Source organism: Ictidomys tridecemlineatus, chromosome 12 (assembly GCF_052094955.1).
Source record: "Ictidomys tridecemlineatus isolate mIctTri1 chromosome 12, mIctTri1.hap1, whole genome shotgun sequence".
In the NCBI taxonomy this organism is placed as follows: Eukaryota; Metazoa; Chordata; class Mammalia; order Rodentia; family Sciuridae; genus Ictidomys; species Ictidomys tridecemlineatus.
In genome coordinates this window covers 36,113,975-36,129,300 of record NC_135488.1, presented here as the reverse complement: position 1 = coordinate 36,129,300, position 15,326 = coordinate 36,113,975, and the positions used below count along the sequence as shown (strand labels likewise).

General features: G+C 42.3%; 1 long non-coding RNA gene across 2 annotated transcripts; it reads left to right on the top strand.

The window, feature by feature from the left end:
- Positions 1 to 22: 22 nt before the first annotated feature.
- Positions 23 to 9,650, top strand: LOC120884818 (uncharacterized). Of its 2 annotated transcripts, none has more exons than XR_005727176.2 (3): positions 23 to 620; positions 2,321 to 2,520; positions 9,420 to 9,650. It is a non-coding gene; the product is annotated as an uncharacterized LOC120884818 (long non-coding RNA). The 2 variants fall into 2 exon arrangements; XR_013428723.1 differs by lacking the exon at positions 9,420 to 9,650 and adding an exon at positions 2,733 to 3,360.
- The last annotated feature ends 5,676 nt before the right edge of the window (positions 9,651 to 15,326 follow it).

Below are 15,326 nucleotides of genomic sequence, written 5' to 3'. Positions count from 1 at the left end.
CCCGCGCCTGCGGTCGCGCCCGGCGCCTCGCCCCTCGCAGCGTAGGAGCGCTCCCCAGGGGCTGTGGGTGGGATGCTGCGCGCGACAGGCCCAGTCTCGTGTGGGACGTTGACAGCGAGCAGCTGTGGCTTGCAAGCACGGTCTTCTCATCCCCGCAGACTTCCCGTCTCATGGCTGTGAGCCCTCCGAGGGGAAATGCCCGGAGGCTGCATTAATTGGGACCGTTGTGTTGCAACAGAGATTGCTTCAGTTTACTTCCAGTAACCGGCGATGCTGGGTCCACGCTGCCCTGCTTCATGAGGAGAAATGGAATATCAGTCCTGGAAAAGCCCGGAAAGAGTTCCCAAGAACCGCCAGTAACTGGGACCGCTGACCTCAGGGAGACCAGCCCGAAAATACGAGCTTCTAGACCCCCTCGAGCTCCCGGAGTCAGCGGATCTTCAGCTACTGCGTGCTCTCTCTTATCATCCCGTCATTAAGTGGCCGGCTTGCTATCCAGATCATAGTCCTAAGGAGGAAAATCCAGTTTGCTTAGCTGATCTCTGTGTACAAGCACTGTGTTCAACGGTCCTTTCTCTAATAGAGTGCCATAACTTTTAGCTAGACTAAGCGTCCTCAGGGTAAATATTCCTGCCTTTTGCTGGGGACAGAGAGGAAAATTGTTTCTTAAGGAGATGAGTTTTTCTCCATGCTGGCTGGAAATGTCCTCGTGGACAGTGTGGACAAGGTTAACACCCTAGGAAAGGCACACCAACGAGATAGAAGGAATGAGCCCCAGACAGTTTGTTCAAATAGAACTTGAAAGAGATATAAAATATTTTGTATAAGCCACTGCTATTTAGGGTTTCTCCTACAGGGACACACTTATCTCCTAATTGATCTGTGGATTTAGTGTAGTCTAGTCAACTAAAGGCAGAGGAAGAAGGAGCCTGTGTGACCTCTGTCAGCTCAAACAGCAGTGGGAGAGAGTCTCTCCCTTTCCATCAGCAGGAGATAAGGGATGGGCTGTTTCCTTCAGAAAGGAACATATATTTGAAGGGCACCCCCAGCTGACCTGTCTAAAACACCAGGGAATGCCTTTTTTCTTGTTAAATATCTTCACATAAATTCTTTTTTTTTTTTTGTTACTACACCAGTCCTCAGTCATCTCATTTTACTTATGAACAACAATGAGAAAAGTTGACGACTATCTTGCTCCTGGAAACACTCTCTGGTTTTCTTCCTCCCTGACTAGTCACTCCTCAGTCTTTTTAGTTATGTCCTCCACTTCTGCCCAGTCTCTAAACCAGTGGTTTTCAAACTGCCATAATCAGAATTACTTGGAGTCTTAAAGCAGTGCTGGGTACCACCTTCATTCAGCTGGTCTGGTGTGCCGCCTGAGAATTTGCATCTTCATCAAGTTCCTATGTAAAGCTGAAGCTGCACATCTGGGAATCAACTAAATGTCCAAATGCCCCAGAGCTCAAACTTTGGGTCTTTTCTTTTTCTGTCAACATTTAAGTGATCTTTTTCAGCCTAGATGCTCTAAATGCCATTCAGTTGTGGTCAACTCTCAATTTATATCTCTAGCCTGGGTTTCTTCCTTGAACTTGAGCTATCTCCTCAGCTTTCTTTAGTTGATGTTTAATAAATGTCTAACATGGCATATTCAAAACTGAACTTCTCTGTCTCTCCCATTGCCATACCTCTTCCACTGCAGTTTACCCACCTCAGTAAATGGCAACTCCATCCTTACAGTTGCTCAGTTCAAACTGAGCCATTGTCTTTCTCTTTATCTCACACTCTACTTTCAGTTCCTCAGCAGACCCTTCTGGCTATATTCTTAAAATATATGCAGAACCTGATCACATTTCAGAGTGCATTACTACCACCCTGATCCAAGTCTACATCATCTTTTGCCAGAATCACTGCAAACAGCTCCTAACTACTCCCACTTGTACTCTAGCCCTAAGCATTCTATTCTCAGCACCGTGGCTCCTCCATCTCAGGGTAAAAGCCAAAGTCCTTACAATGGCCCACATCCCTTCAATCTGAACCATTTACCCCCCACTAGTTCTTTGAACTTATCTTCTATGATTCCCCCTCACTTGTTCTGCTACAGAAAAACTGTACTCTTTTTTACCCTTCATTCAAGTGAAGAATGCTTTCACTGGGCAGCCTCTGTGTTAGTTCCATCTGGGTCTCCTTCCCTCTCGTGGCTACACGCCTTGCTGTTTCACCTCCAAGCCTTTGTTTACCTCTGAAGCCTGCCCTGTCAACACTTCTTTTTCCCACAGTATTTTGTTTTTTCTAATATATACTTGTTTATTTTGTTTATTAGGTGATCCTGAAACTGGAGTTCTCTACTTCTCCTGGCACATGGGGTCTGTTTACGCCGCAGGTCTCTGCAGCTGAGAAACATGTTGCCGCTCTGAATGGCAGGCTACATCCTCCAGTGTTGCAGCAGACCCCAGCAGCTCACCACCAGTTTCCTCTTTTGGCGTTCTTGTCTCATGAATTCAAAGAATGAAATCCACAAGGGTGAGTGTAAACGTAGGATTTATTCAAGTGGGCAATGGGGACCTGACAGGGGTTGCTGTCTGAGTGTGCTGATCTAGGGTTTATATTAGCACTTGAGTGAATGCTGTTGGTCCACACTTACGCTAATCAGAGTTTGGAAAAGTATTAATGCGCCCAGTAAGCCCTGCAATCCCATTTGGGACTGCCCTAATCCAATTTTTCTGCCATTCCAGGAGGGAAGTGAGATCCTGAGATCCTGGACCTCAAGGTTTGGGCTGCAGCACTGTGTGAGTTCCTGCAGTAGCACTGTGTGGGACAGGCTTCTGCAGCAGATGACCACACCCAGCCCTGGGTCAGGCTACTGGGGCAGGACAGGTCAGGGCACCTGGCTTGCCTCCACATGGTGGGCTCTGCAGGACTGTGGCCCCAAGCTTGCCACCTGTGCTCTAGTCTGCCTGGGTCACCATTCCACAGTTCTGGGACAAGGGCTTGGCTTCAGCCCTAACATACAAACATTAGAGATTAAGCTCCATAGATCAAGGAGTATCTTCAGAATATTCACTGGTATGTAGATGATCAGTAACTGAGAGTATACCCTTCTATGTCGTGTGTAGAGAAGGCAGAAGTGCCTGAAGCTAATATGGTCCATGTTGGTTTTCTTGGCTTTCATTTATGTTCTTTTGGAAAAATTTGGACTTCCCTCATAACCCTATTTTTGTTTATATAGGTTCTACTTTAGAATAATGTGATCCTGAGCAATAGCAGTCCCCCAAGCACAAAAACTGGTGTCACCTGGCAGTAGAGTATAGTTGGAAGAACACTTTGGAATAAAAAGCCACTGGTATCCAGTGAGTTCCCCTTGCCTGTTGCAGGTGGATTGTCTTTGAGTTCTTCTAAATTTATTGAAGGCCTCCTTTTTGGTCTAGTGTCTCTTTGAATTTGCCACAACATCCTATCAGAAAAGAATTCTTTCCTTCCTCAAGAAGCTATAAAAAGTTATAAGTGGTCACTTATGTTTTTTTAATTTTATTTTATTTATTCCAATTTGTTAAATATGACAACAGAATGCGATTCAATTCACATTACACATATAGAGCACAATTCTTCATGTCTCGGCTTGTACACAAAGTAGAGTCACATCATTTGTGTCTTCATACATGTACTTAGGGTAACGATGTTCATCTGATTGGTCATTTACTTTTATATGAAAGTTGATATTAAGAGAAAGGAATGAGGAATCTGTTAACATGGAAGAAGGCAAAACCAAAAACACAAAGGATGGATTTCTGTGGCAAGGAGGTGAAGGTTTAAGAGAGAGGTGCTAAAGGTCCCAGGCCTTGAGGAGAAAGTCAGACTTGTGGCAGAAAGTTGGGCTTGGAACAAATCACACAGGGAGTTAACAAGGCCCGTATCCTGGGCCTAGTCCCGTTACCCTGGGCTGCCAAGCCCCTGCTCTACCTCAGCGGCCAGAGCTTTCTCAGCCATTGACTGCACCAACTGTGGCAGCACAGCTACCGGCACAGGGGTGCGGGGCCCTCCCTCTTGCCACAGGCCACAGCTGCAGAGCTCAGGTTTCTGGCTCCTCCTCACATCAATTCCAGGCTTGTCAAAGTGCCACCCGGTGGGCTATGGGCCCTGGCTTCCTTAGGAGTGGCTGAATGATGCAACCTGAAGACAGAGGGAGCTGATCAGATAAATTCCTTCTGTTCACCTTCACCCACCAATTCCTCCACATGTGGTTTCTGCAGTATTTGGAGAATTCTTGCGGAACCAAGTGGATGCACTTTCTGACTCATCTCGCTCCTCAGCATGTGAAGTAGAGGCCAATGGGAACAGATCACTTGCTTTTCTTCCCTTTCTTCCTGCTTCACTTCCTTTTTCTCACTCTTGCTGCCTTGAGTATGTCCCTCATGAAGGAGGTACAGTTCTTGCCTCAGGCTTTGTTTCCTAGGGAATCTAGGCAAAGACTGGGATCCTGGCCATCTATGACCCTTGGTCCCTCTAGTTGCAGCAGTGTTTCAAGGAAGAACTATGGTCATGAGCAGGGATTCACAGTGAAGCCTGGAGCAGTGGTTAGGACCAGGGGATGAAGGAGGGGACAGGCCTGGATCAGGTAAGAAGACTCTGAAGACAAGCCACTGGGAGAGACAGAGGTTCTCTGGACCTAGCACCTGGAGTTTCAAAGAAGCAATTGCCTAAGGGACCTAAGAGTCTGGGGCCAAATTCTTAAAAAAAAATCTAATACAGAGCAGCAGGAATTTAGTTGTAAAGTTTCCTACCATTCATCAGAATGCTAATGGCAGAGAAGCCATTGCAAATAGAGTCCAGAAAAGAGCCCGGAGAGCTGTTGAGGTGGCTGCCAACCTCACAAGAACAGCCATGGTGGATTTCTGGAATCTCATAGATGCCCATCTGAAACGTTACCTAGTATTTGGAAACAGCAACCGTGAAGACTGAAGAAGGCAAAGGTATCTGAGATGTGGAGGTCTACCTCGGCCATTTCTATCCAGCCAGGTGACATAGTTGTCTATAGCAACTTTGCTCAGACATGGGACATTCAGGGTCCGTTCAGCCTGACTCTGGCTTGCCAGTTTACACGTGGTATTTTCACTCACAAGAGCTAAAAGAATCTTATGATTTTATAAAATTCATAAAATTACTTATTCAACTGAGGGGCATCTTACTTCAACTTAGGCTTCTGTCAAATAGACGTACTGATAAGGCTTTTCAAGGGAGTTATGGAAAACTGCTGGGTCCTCTCAGGGTAGCTGTTGAAGGATTTGCAAAGAATTATGCTACCCTATGGGTTCGGGGATGATCCACACCTCCTTCTCTTCTGTCACCATCAACCTGTTAATTAGCTAAAACCCAGAGCTTCTGAGGTCAGGGCAGTCTTACCATGAGGTACTGCTCACCTTTGCTCTGAGGCCCCTTTTCTGCTGGATCTAGGTACTGCTTTTGAAAGTCCCAAGGAAATCTTCTTTGGCTGTGAATACAGAGGTTAGTTACACAAGATTTTATTCTCTCACATCCAAGTCCAGAAGTAGGAAGTCAGGGCTTGTGTGAAAACTCCATAAAATTACCAGGGAATCGGATTCTTTTATTTATTTATTTATTTATTTTTCCTCTGACAGTCCAAAGGCATGGCTTATATCCTTAGCATCACAAGAAAAGCTGCTGGTATTCCAGCCATTAACTCCACATACAAAGTGGAAAGAGAAGAGCCAGTCCAAAAAGTAGTTTCCTAGCTCTCACTGTTGTTAAAGTTCCTGTCCGAAAGCCCCATCCAACAAATTCCAGTTATATCAGGATAACATTGGTCCTATATTTGATATATCATTTCTTTGGCCTGATTAGCTAGACCTGACTGTAAGAGATGCCAAGAAATATAGTTGGGCACTCTACTAAACTAAATGCAGAACAGAATCAGAGTCCCTATTGTTAAAGAAGAGGTGAGGAATTATTCTGTTTAGACAAATAACAGCCTCAGTCACAGTAAATGTTACTCAATGCTCAATGTGAACATTCTGGCTACTGCATGTTGCTTATGAGGGCCTACAGAGTGGCTCAATAAGCTAGACTGCTGACACTGGGGTATTTGGCTTCACCTCTTTTGCAAACTTTGCATAGATTTCCTACATATGCAGGATGGAAAGGAGTCCATGCCCTTACATGGAGTCAGACCCATGATAGTCATGGAACTTTTTTGTGGTCTCTGCTACTGAGATTCACCATTATTCCATTTGTCCTGCCTAACATTCCAGGTTCTTGCTCATCAACAGGATGAAAGAAGAGGTCCATGTTAGTTGTCTAACCTTCATCCATAGGAATGCCAACCTGGTCCCCCAAATTAAAATGATTGTAATTTTTAAAAACACCTAAACATTAAGACCCCATCCTCCTCCTCAGTCTGGTGCTCATGCCCTCTGAGCTACTCTCTGGAATTATTGCTTCATTGCTCATCAGGAATTCTGAAAGGTACAGCTGCAAAGAAGCCAATCTTTGCCTCTATGGTGACAGTGTCTACAGGACAGTCTGAATGTTGGTTTCATAGACACTGACTTGAGGGCAAGAAGGAGGACACCATGTCTAACAGAACTTTATGGCCTGGCTTATAGTCATCCTCATGTCTTTTGCTTTGGTACTTGAAGGGTTCCAGTGTGGCTCAGTGGTAAAGCACTTGCACAGCATACTCAAGGCCCTAGGTTCATCACCAGCACTACAGAAAACAAAACAAAACAAAAAGTATGACTACTCATGAGTGAACTATGTTGAGAGCTACCTTCAGTATGGTCGTATTCTCTGAGATTAGACAGTGCCCCATTTCTGACTATGACCAATGTCTTCAGTCTAGAACTGCAGTTGGATGCTATAGTTGGACTTTGAACTCTCTGGTATGTATATTTTCAAAATAATTTTTTAGTTGTAGATGGACACAATACCTTTATTTTATTTATTTATTTTTATGTGGTGCTGAGGATCATACCCAGAGCCTCACACATATTAGGCAATCGCTCTGCCATTGAGCTATAGCCTTCAGTCCTGGTATGGATGTTTCCCCCCTTCAACAGCTACAGGTGAGTAGATGATGGGAAAACAAAGAAGGTATATCAGGGTGTTTGTGGAATGCAGAGCCAGACTAAGGAATCCTGGTCATCAGTGAGATTGAACAAAGGTAAAAGCAAGAAGCACTACCCTAGAAATCAGAAAAACTGGGCAATGGGTTAGTCTACCAGAGATCTGGTATGGATACCAGAAGAACTATTCAGGGAACCCAAGTGAAAGTATAAGTGAAGAATGAGAGCACACTGTGTAACCAAAACCAGAGCTCCAGGAGAGTGGATTAAGAGCTAATGGCACAACTATAGCAAAGGCATTGCAGTCTTAAGTCCACGGGCAAGGAGTGGATGCCAACTCAGCCACCTTCTCCTGTCCCAGATGGACCTACCACCCTACCACTGATGCCTATTTCCCAGGTAGCTTTGGACCCAGTTCTCCTGAAGGATATTTTAAGACCCTGTAGTCACTTGCACCTACTACTTCATTCACCTTCCCCCTCGACTGGGATTTGCAATGATATGAGTCAGAAAGTCCCATTAGGCTTAAGCAAGTTGAGGTGGCATTTTCTGTCTCCTGCATGTGAAAGTGTCTGAATACAAATGCCAATAGCTGTTTTTTAAATTATTTTGGTGAAGTATAGATAACATAACACTCATTATTTTAACCACGTTAACTTCACAATCCAGTGAATTATGTGTATTCACTTTGTTGTATAAACATCACCACCACTCATCTCCAGAATGCTTGTCCTTTTGCCAAACTCAACTCTGCCCATTAAACATTAATTTCCTATTCCTTTCTCTCCTGTTGCTGCAAACTCTCCCTTTCTCTCATGAATTTAACCCCAGAAGTTTCCATGTATAATAGTATGTATACTTATATATCTGTAATTTCCTTTTGGGACTGGTTTATTTCACATGGCATAACGTCTTTAAGGCTCATCTATGTTGTAAACGGTGTCAGAATTTCCTTCTGAGGCAGACACCCTTTGAAATCAAATGCAACTTCCTGATAACTGTTGATACTTCCTCATTCTGAGGACGGACATCAAGGAAATGAAGACTGACATATTCTCTGACTAAACACAGCCTAGCTAAATCTGTATTTCCTACCTCGTGTCCCACAGTGGCTCTACTTCTCTTATAAAAAGCTGTCCACACCCTTGAGTCCCTGAAGATGGACTTTGAGACAGAAGGGACTCTTCTGTCTTCCTGAAAACTGGCTTTGAATAAACCCACTTTCAAGCTGGAGTTGTGGCTCAGTGGTAGAGCACTTGCCTCCCAAGTGTGAGGCACTGGGTTTGATCCTAGCACCACATAAAAACAAATAAAGGCATTGAGTCCATATACAACTAAAAAAATATTTAAAAAAGAATAAACCCATTTCCTTACCAACCTGTTTCCCTAGGTTTTGTGGAGTGGGACAAGAGGTAAAGTCTCTTGACCCCCAGTTTCCATCCTTTTGAAGGCAGGATATTATGTGATTGTAGGTGTGTGCCACATTTAGTTTACTCATCCATCTATCAATGGCTTCTTGGGTTGCTCTCACCTTTTGATTATTGTGAATAATGCTGCTTTGAAAGTGGATGTACATGTGTCTGTTCAGTGCCCTGCTTTCAATGATTTTTGATAAATACCAAGAAGTAGAATTGCTAGATCCTATGGTAAGTCTCTTTAATATCAAGAAACTGATGGGCTATTTTCCATTTGCACTGCTCCATTTCACATTCCCACAACACTGTGCAAGGGTTCCAGTTTCTCCACATCCTCACCAACACCAGCTAGTTTGGTTTTGCTTTTTATGATAGCCATCATAAGGTATGTTTGGGGGATTCTCATTGTGGGGAGCTGCATTCCCTAATGATCAGTGATTGCCGCAGTCCGGCTGCAGCAAAATAGCCGGGGGGTGACGAACAACTTGTGCACGTAGATACAGCAGGAATGGGAGCCCTTTATTGTAGGACAACAGAGCTATTTATACATTTTGCACAGCTTATCTTAATTAGCATAAACTAGATACATCAGTCAACCAATAAGGAATCTCCACACTTAATGGCTCGCTTTTGTTACTTCTCAAACCACTCCCTCTGGCATTTTGCCAGGCACCATCCAGACTTGTTTACGAACTCTAACATTTCTCTGGCAAAATACCAGGTGTTATTTTGACTTGTCTACAGACCTTAACAAGTGATGTGGAGCATGTGTTCATGTGCTTATTGGCTATTTGTGTATGTTCTTTGGAGACATGTCTATTCAAGCTTTAACTAATTTTTAAATTGAGGTTTTTTTTATAATTTAAATGTTTTATTATGAATTATAACACATTTATAAAAAAATGTAACTGCTGTGTGATTACCACAGGTAAACATATTGATCAGCAGCAGCTCCAGAAAACACATTTTATCTACTAATCCTATATCTCTCCCAACACCTGGCTCCTCACCAACCAGGTAAGACCTCTCTTGACTCTTTGCAAACCTTTTTTTGCTTTGATTTTTATGGGTTTATTAACTTGGTATGAATCCCTAAACATGTAATTTTCTCTTGCCTGATTTTGAACTTTCTGTAAATGGAACCATACAGTAAGTACTAATTCGCACCAGTTTCTTTTTCTTTTCTTCTTTTTTTTTTTTTTACTCGACATTATGATTTTGAGATTCATTCATATTACTGTGTCCACTTATTTTTACTGTTTGGATAGTATTGTCTTGTGTGACTTCACCTTATTTATCCACTCTATAGTTCACGGACATAGCGTTTGTTCTGTTTTTTGTATAATGTGAAAATACATTAAGTTGTATTTCCTTGATTACTAATAGGTTGGGCAGATCTGTTGACTATTTGGATTACCTTTTGTGAAGTGCATACCTATTCAAGGTTTTAGAGGGGGATCCTTTGTTCTGTGAGAGTTTTCACCCTTCTTAGTGATTTAGAGGCATTCTTTATGTAGTTACTACACTCAATTAAGTCACTTGCCTTTTCACTCTTAATGTCTTTTGATGAACAAAATAATACCTCCCCTCTTCTTCCTCCTCCTCCTTTGCCACTACCCCCATTATTTTGATTTCTGGTTTTTAACTTGAATTAGTTTCTCCTTTGATGACTATTCTTTTAATATAGTTCCTCCCTTTGCTAGTTTTTAGTTATTTTTCATTTATTCTTCATAAAATATTGTATTGAGTATGTTTTTCTAGTGCAGGCTTTCTAATTGTGAATTCTTTTAACTTTTGTTTATCATAAAAGGTTTTTATTTCATTGTTAATTCTGAAGCCTGGTTTTGCTGGGTATAGTATTCTCGGTTGGCATCCATTTTCTCTCAGAGCTTGGTATATATTATTCCAAGACCTTCTAGCTTGGAGGGCCTGGGCTGAGAATATATATTTTGTCTTCATTGCCTGAAACTGTGTTCCAAGTGGTCTAGTCTGATGGTGATGCTTTCCATTGATTTTTTAATTTGGTTTACTGATTCCTTCATTTTAAGGATTTCTGTGTGATGTTTTTTTCAGAATCTCTATCTCTTTATTGAGGTGATATTTCACTTCCTATATTTTCTCTCTGATTTCACTCCTTACGTCATCCTTTACCTTGCAGATCAGTTTATGTACATTCTAAACTCCTTCTCTGATATTGCTTCCACTGTGGTGTTGATGGATTTTGTTATTGAAGTGTCTTGGTTTGTTTGGGGTGATTTTTCCCCTTGCTTTATTAGGTTTTTTTTTTTTTGTGTGTGTGTGTGTTTGCCTATTTAACTGTATGGATCTGAGGCAGTAGAGTTCTACTCTGTGAACTTTAAATAGTGTTCCTGAAGGTTTACAGTACCTCACTGTTTAGGGAGAGACAAATAATAACAACAACCAATGCAAACAATATAGAGCATTGAACCAAATAGTTTATACTATGGCATGTACAATGTTAATTGTGACAATAAACATAAATCACATGATCAATTATTGTCTACAAGTAAGTGTGCAAAAGGGTTTATGATTTCAAATGGTGGACAGAGAGAAAATAGAAGTGATATAGGATGTGATGATTATGAGAGAGGAGGAGAGAAGATAGAAGTAAAAAATTAAAGGAAGAGTGAAAGAACAGTAGAGATTTGCTGTTAGCAGAAGAAAAGAGAGAGAATCAAGGAAAACAGATAAGTGAGAGAATAAAGTAAAAATTTTAAAAAAAGAATACAAAACTGAAATATACTAATCAAACATCATAGTCCTTAAAATACTGAGCCATAAAAAATAGATGACTTCAAAATGCTAAAAATGAGAGAAAATATGAATACGTATAAATGTCCATGAACTATTAAGGTCACAAATAAATAGAGAAAAAAAAAAGATCTTGGTGAAAAGGTAAAGAAGTTAATTATTGGGGCTGGGGATGTGGCTCAAGCGGTAGTGCGCTCGCCTGGCATGCGTGCGGCCCGGGTTCGATCCTCAGCACCACATACCAACAAAGATGTTGTGTCCGCAGAGAACTAAAAAAAATAAATAAATAAATATTAAAAATTCTCTCACTCTCCTCTCTCACTCTCTCTTTTAAAAAAAAAAAGAAGTTAATTATTTCCGTCAGAATTCAAAAGATTCTCAACTTCCCTTCTGAGCCCGTGTTACAGGTGGGGTTATCTGGAGTGTGATGCTTGCTCTAGTGTCAGGGTGGGGCTGCTGTAGGGAGAGAGGTAATCCTGCAGGTGGAACTCCTGGCAATGGGGTTTAGGCTTAGGTATATTTCACATTCTTCACTGAACGCCTGTTGGTCTGGAGATTTTAAATCAGCACACCTCCAGGCCCAGCAATTGCTAGTCCACACTGGAAGATCTCCCCTAGGTTCCACTCCTGTGGTAGAGGAGCCAATTCTTAGTCCACTACATCACCTGTGAACTCCATGTTTCCTGGTCTCGGGGTCAGTCTCCAAACTCAATCTCTCCTTTCCCTACCCTTTTGAATTCCCAGCCAGTCACATCTGTCCCAGTTGGTCATGCAAGTAGCCAGATTGTAGGAGGAGGGGAAAAACCAGATGGGTTTCCATGACCAGTAGTCCCCTGTGCAAATCTTGCTCCACATTTGATATCCTCCTGGTCACTCAGGCACACTGCATGTTGTGCAGTGAGGGTTTGTCAGGCCTGGATTTCAGGCCAAACTCAAGTTAGCTGGGAATTGGCTCCCCAGCTGCCAGTTCCCATGCTGCAGCTGAGATGGGACTTCCTTCCTAAACAAGGATGTTGTGCAGCACACCTTTCAGTTTAGTCAGGTAGTGTCTTTGTTCTCTAAACTCCCCTTACCCGGACAGTTTTAGGCCTCCTAAAAATGAGGGTTCCTTTAATTTCCTTATCCCTGCACTTTGCCTGTGGAGAGACTGCTCTGGCAATGGAGATCTCTTCCTTATATTATTATATCCGACCTCCTCGGTCCCCAATCTGCTTCGAATGTTCAGTATTAAATTCCAGTAAAGTCCTCTGACTTTTAAGAATTGTTGTTGTTGTTGTTGACCCACCTTCCTGAGAATTGGCCAGTCTGCTTTCTGGTTTCATACCACTGAGGAGCCAAGAAGGTGACCCTTTCTGTTCCACCATCTTGAACCCCACCCCCGGGGTTATTTTGTGGTTGAGTTGTAAGATTTCCATATTTTGTGCATTAACTCCTTATGAGATACTTTGCAATTATTTTTACTTACTCTGAGGTTTGGTTTTCACTGTATAGATGGCGTCCTTTGATGAATGGAAGTTATAATTTTGACGTAATACAATTTATTTTTTTCTTGTTCCCGGGCTTTCAGTGCCGTATTGAAGAAATCATAGCCAAGTCCTACATCATGAAGCTTTTCCTGTTTTCTTCTAAGAGATTTACAGTTTTATCTCTTATATTTAGATCTTTCAACCATTTTGAGTTATTTTTTGCATACAATTATAAAGAAAGGGTCCAATGCCATTCTTTCACATGTGGATATCCAGTTTTCCCAACATAGTGTGTTGAAAAGACTGTCTTTTCCCCATTAAATGGTTTTGGAGCCTTTGTCAAAAATATTTGACCGTGTGTGGAGGCTTTATTTCTGGGCTCTCTATCACATTCCACTGGACTACACAGCTATTCCATTTTTTAGGGAAACCTTCCTTCAGTCTCATACCCTCCAAATACCTCTCCTTCCCATCAAAACTAGAAGACAGTGTACCATAGACATGTGCCATTTATACCTTCCACTCCCCACTCAGTTATTATTTTTTGTATTTTAGTTGTAGTTGGACACAATATCTTTGTTTTATTTATTTATTTTTATGTGGTGCTGAGGATCAAACCTTTCACCTCACCACATGCTAGGAGAGTGCTCTACTGCAGAGCCACAGTCTCAGTCCCTCCCCACTCAGTTCTTAACCAAATCCATTCCAACTCGACTTTGGCACCACCATCCAAGTCACTGATAAACCCCAGTGGACACTTCTTGGGCTTCGTCCTCTTTAGTCTCTTGGCATCTTCAAGGGCTTTTTGACTAGTTCCTCTTTTTTTTTATTAAGTCTTTTCTTTTGACTTCTGTGACAGAGCTGTCCCTTGGTGCTTCTCTTGCCTCCCTGTCTCCTACTCATTCTCCTTTGATGACTCTTCCTTATTTCTTGGTTCTTAACTCTTGGTGATTCTCATGGACCTGCCTAGACCTTTGTCTCTTCCTTATTACCCTTCTTCCCCAAGCTATTCCCCCACACTCACATGGCTTCAGACATCATCTAGGTAGACAGGTCATCTTTTCCTCTTTAGTCTGCTCACTCTGCATCTCCACATATCCTTTGACATTTCACAAGCATCTGGAGCTCAGTATATCCAGATAGATTTCCTTTATATCCTCACATAGGTCACCATAGTGCATGCACAGATCCTCTTGATCCAAATTTTACCCCATATGTGCTGAAGTAAGCAACTTGCACAGGTGTGGTCAGATGACACCTCATCTCAGCTGCACCCTAGAGTCCTTTCTGCTCTGGAGTTTCTCCAACTCTTCGGCAAAGAGTGGTGACAGAATCCTTGGAGTTTATGACAAGTGGGGAATGGAGCTGGCAGAAAAATGCCCCCCTCTTCCATATCAAAGCAGACAATTCTGAGGCTCATTAGCCTGACTCCCCAGGTCCCAGTGGGACAGAGGTTTGGTTTTCCACAGCCGTGGCCAACCTGGCAACCTTATATGTGAGCTTGTTTTTCTCTTCCTTCTCTTTTTGACTGACACTAACTTATTAATGTAATGAACAATATCAGTATTTTAATTATTTAAATCTTGATTTATCAGATTATAATATAATACAAAAATCTGAGTTTCAGAAGAGTAAAAACAATAAGGGAAGTTAAATTAACACTACTTCTAGTGGATGGACTGCAGGGGCATAGAGAATGTATTGGCTAGAAAAGTGACGGCCCATCCATCAAGAAGCAACTTATGAGGATCTTCCAAGGCAGAAACAAAGGGAAGCTCAGAAGCAGCTACAGTGGACCCCTTTGTTAGCTTTTATGTAATATTTATGGCAGTTTTACTTCCAGGATATGGATTTTTGACTAGCTAACCCAAGGAATCATAAATCATGGAAAAATCATCCTCCTGCCCTCCAATTCCATCATCATGGCCATAGTCATCCTCACTGATTTATATTTACAGTTCTGGGATGGGGGAGAGCTGTGGGCTTCCCTTGGGCACATTTAGCCAGCATTCTTCACTCTTCACAATTTGCCCATTCTGATAGAGCGTCTTACCTTCTCCCTGGAATCATCATAAATGGACCCTAATATCCTGCTTGGAAGAAGGTGAAACGATCACATGACATCTTTCTGGTTTTCACCAACTGGCAACTGTATGGACTTCCTCCTTCGCATCTCTGTTAGGGTGTCAGTTCATTAAGTATAATCTCTTTCCCCCTTGAGTCCTGATCCAGCTCAGAGAGAACAAAGGAATCAGGCATGTGACTGGTTGACAAGGAGGGATAGATGGTGACAACAGGCTTCCCAGGCCTAAACTCCACTGTCACTTGTCCTCCTGGAAGCAGAAGACTGCCTCAGGCAGGTGCACAGTGCTTGCCATGTTAACATCTCCAGTGGCCAAAATAACCCCTTCGCCTTTTACTTCTAAAATTTCCTGAGATTATCCAAAATGGTACTGTCCAATAGAGTAGCCACTTCCCATGTTAAGTTGGATGGAACCCACACTACCCATGTGTGGCTAATGAGCATTTGGAATGTGGCTAATCCAAATCTGAGACAGGCTATAAGTGTAAAATATTCACCAGATTTCAAGAACAAT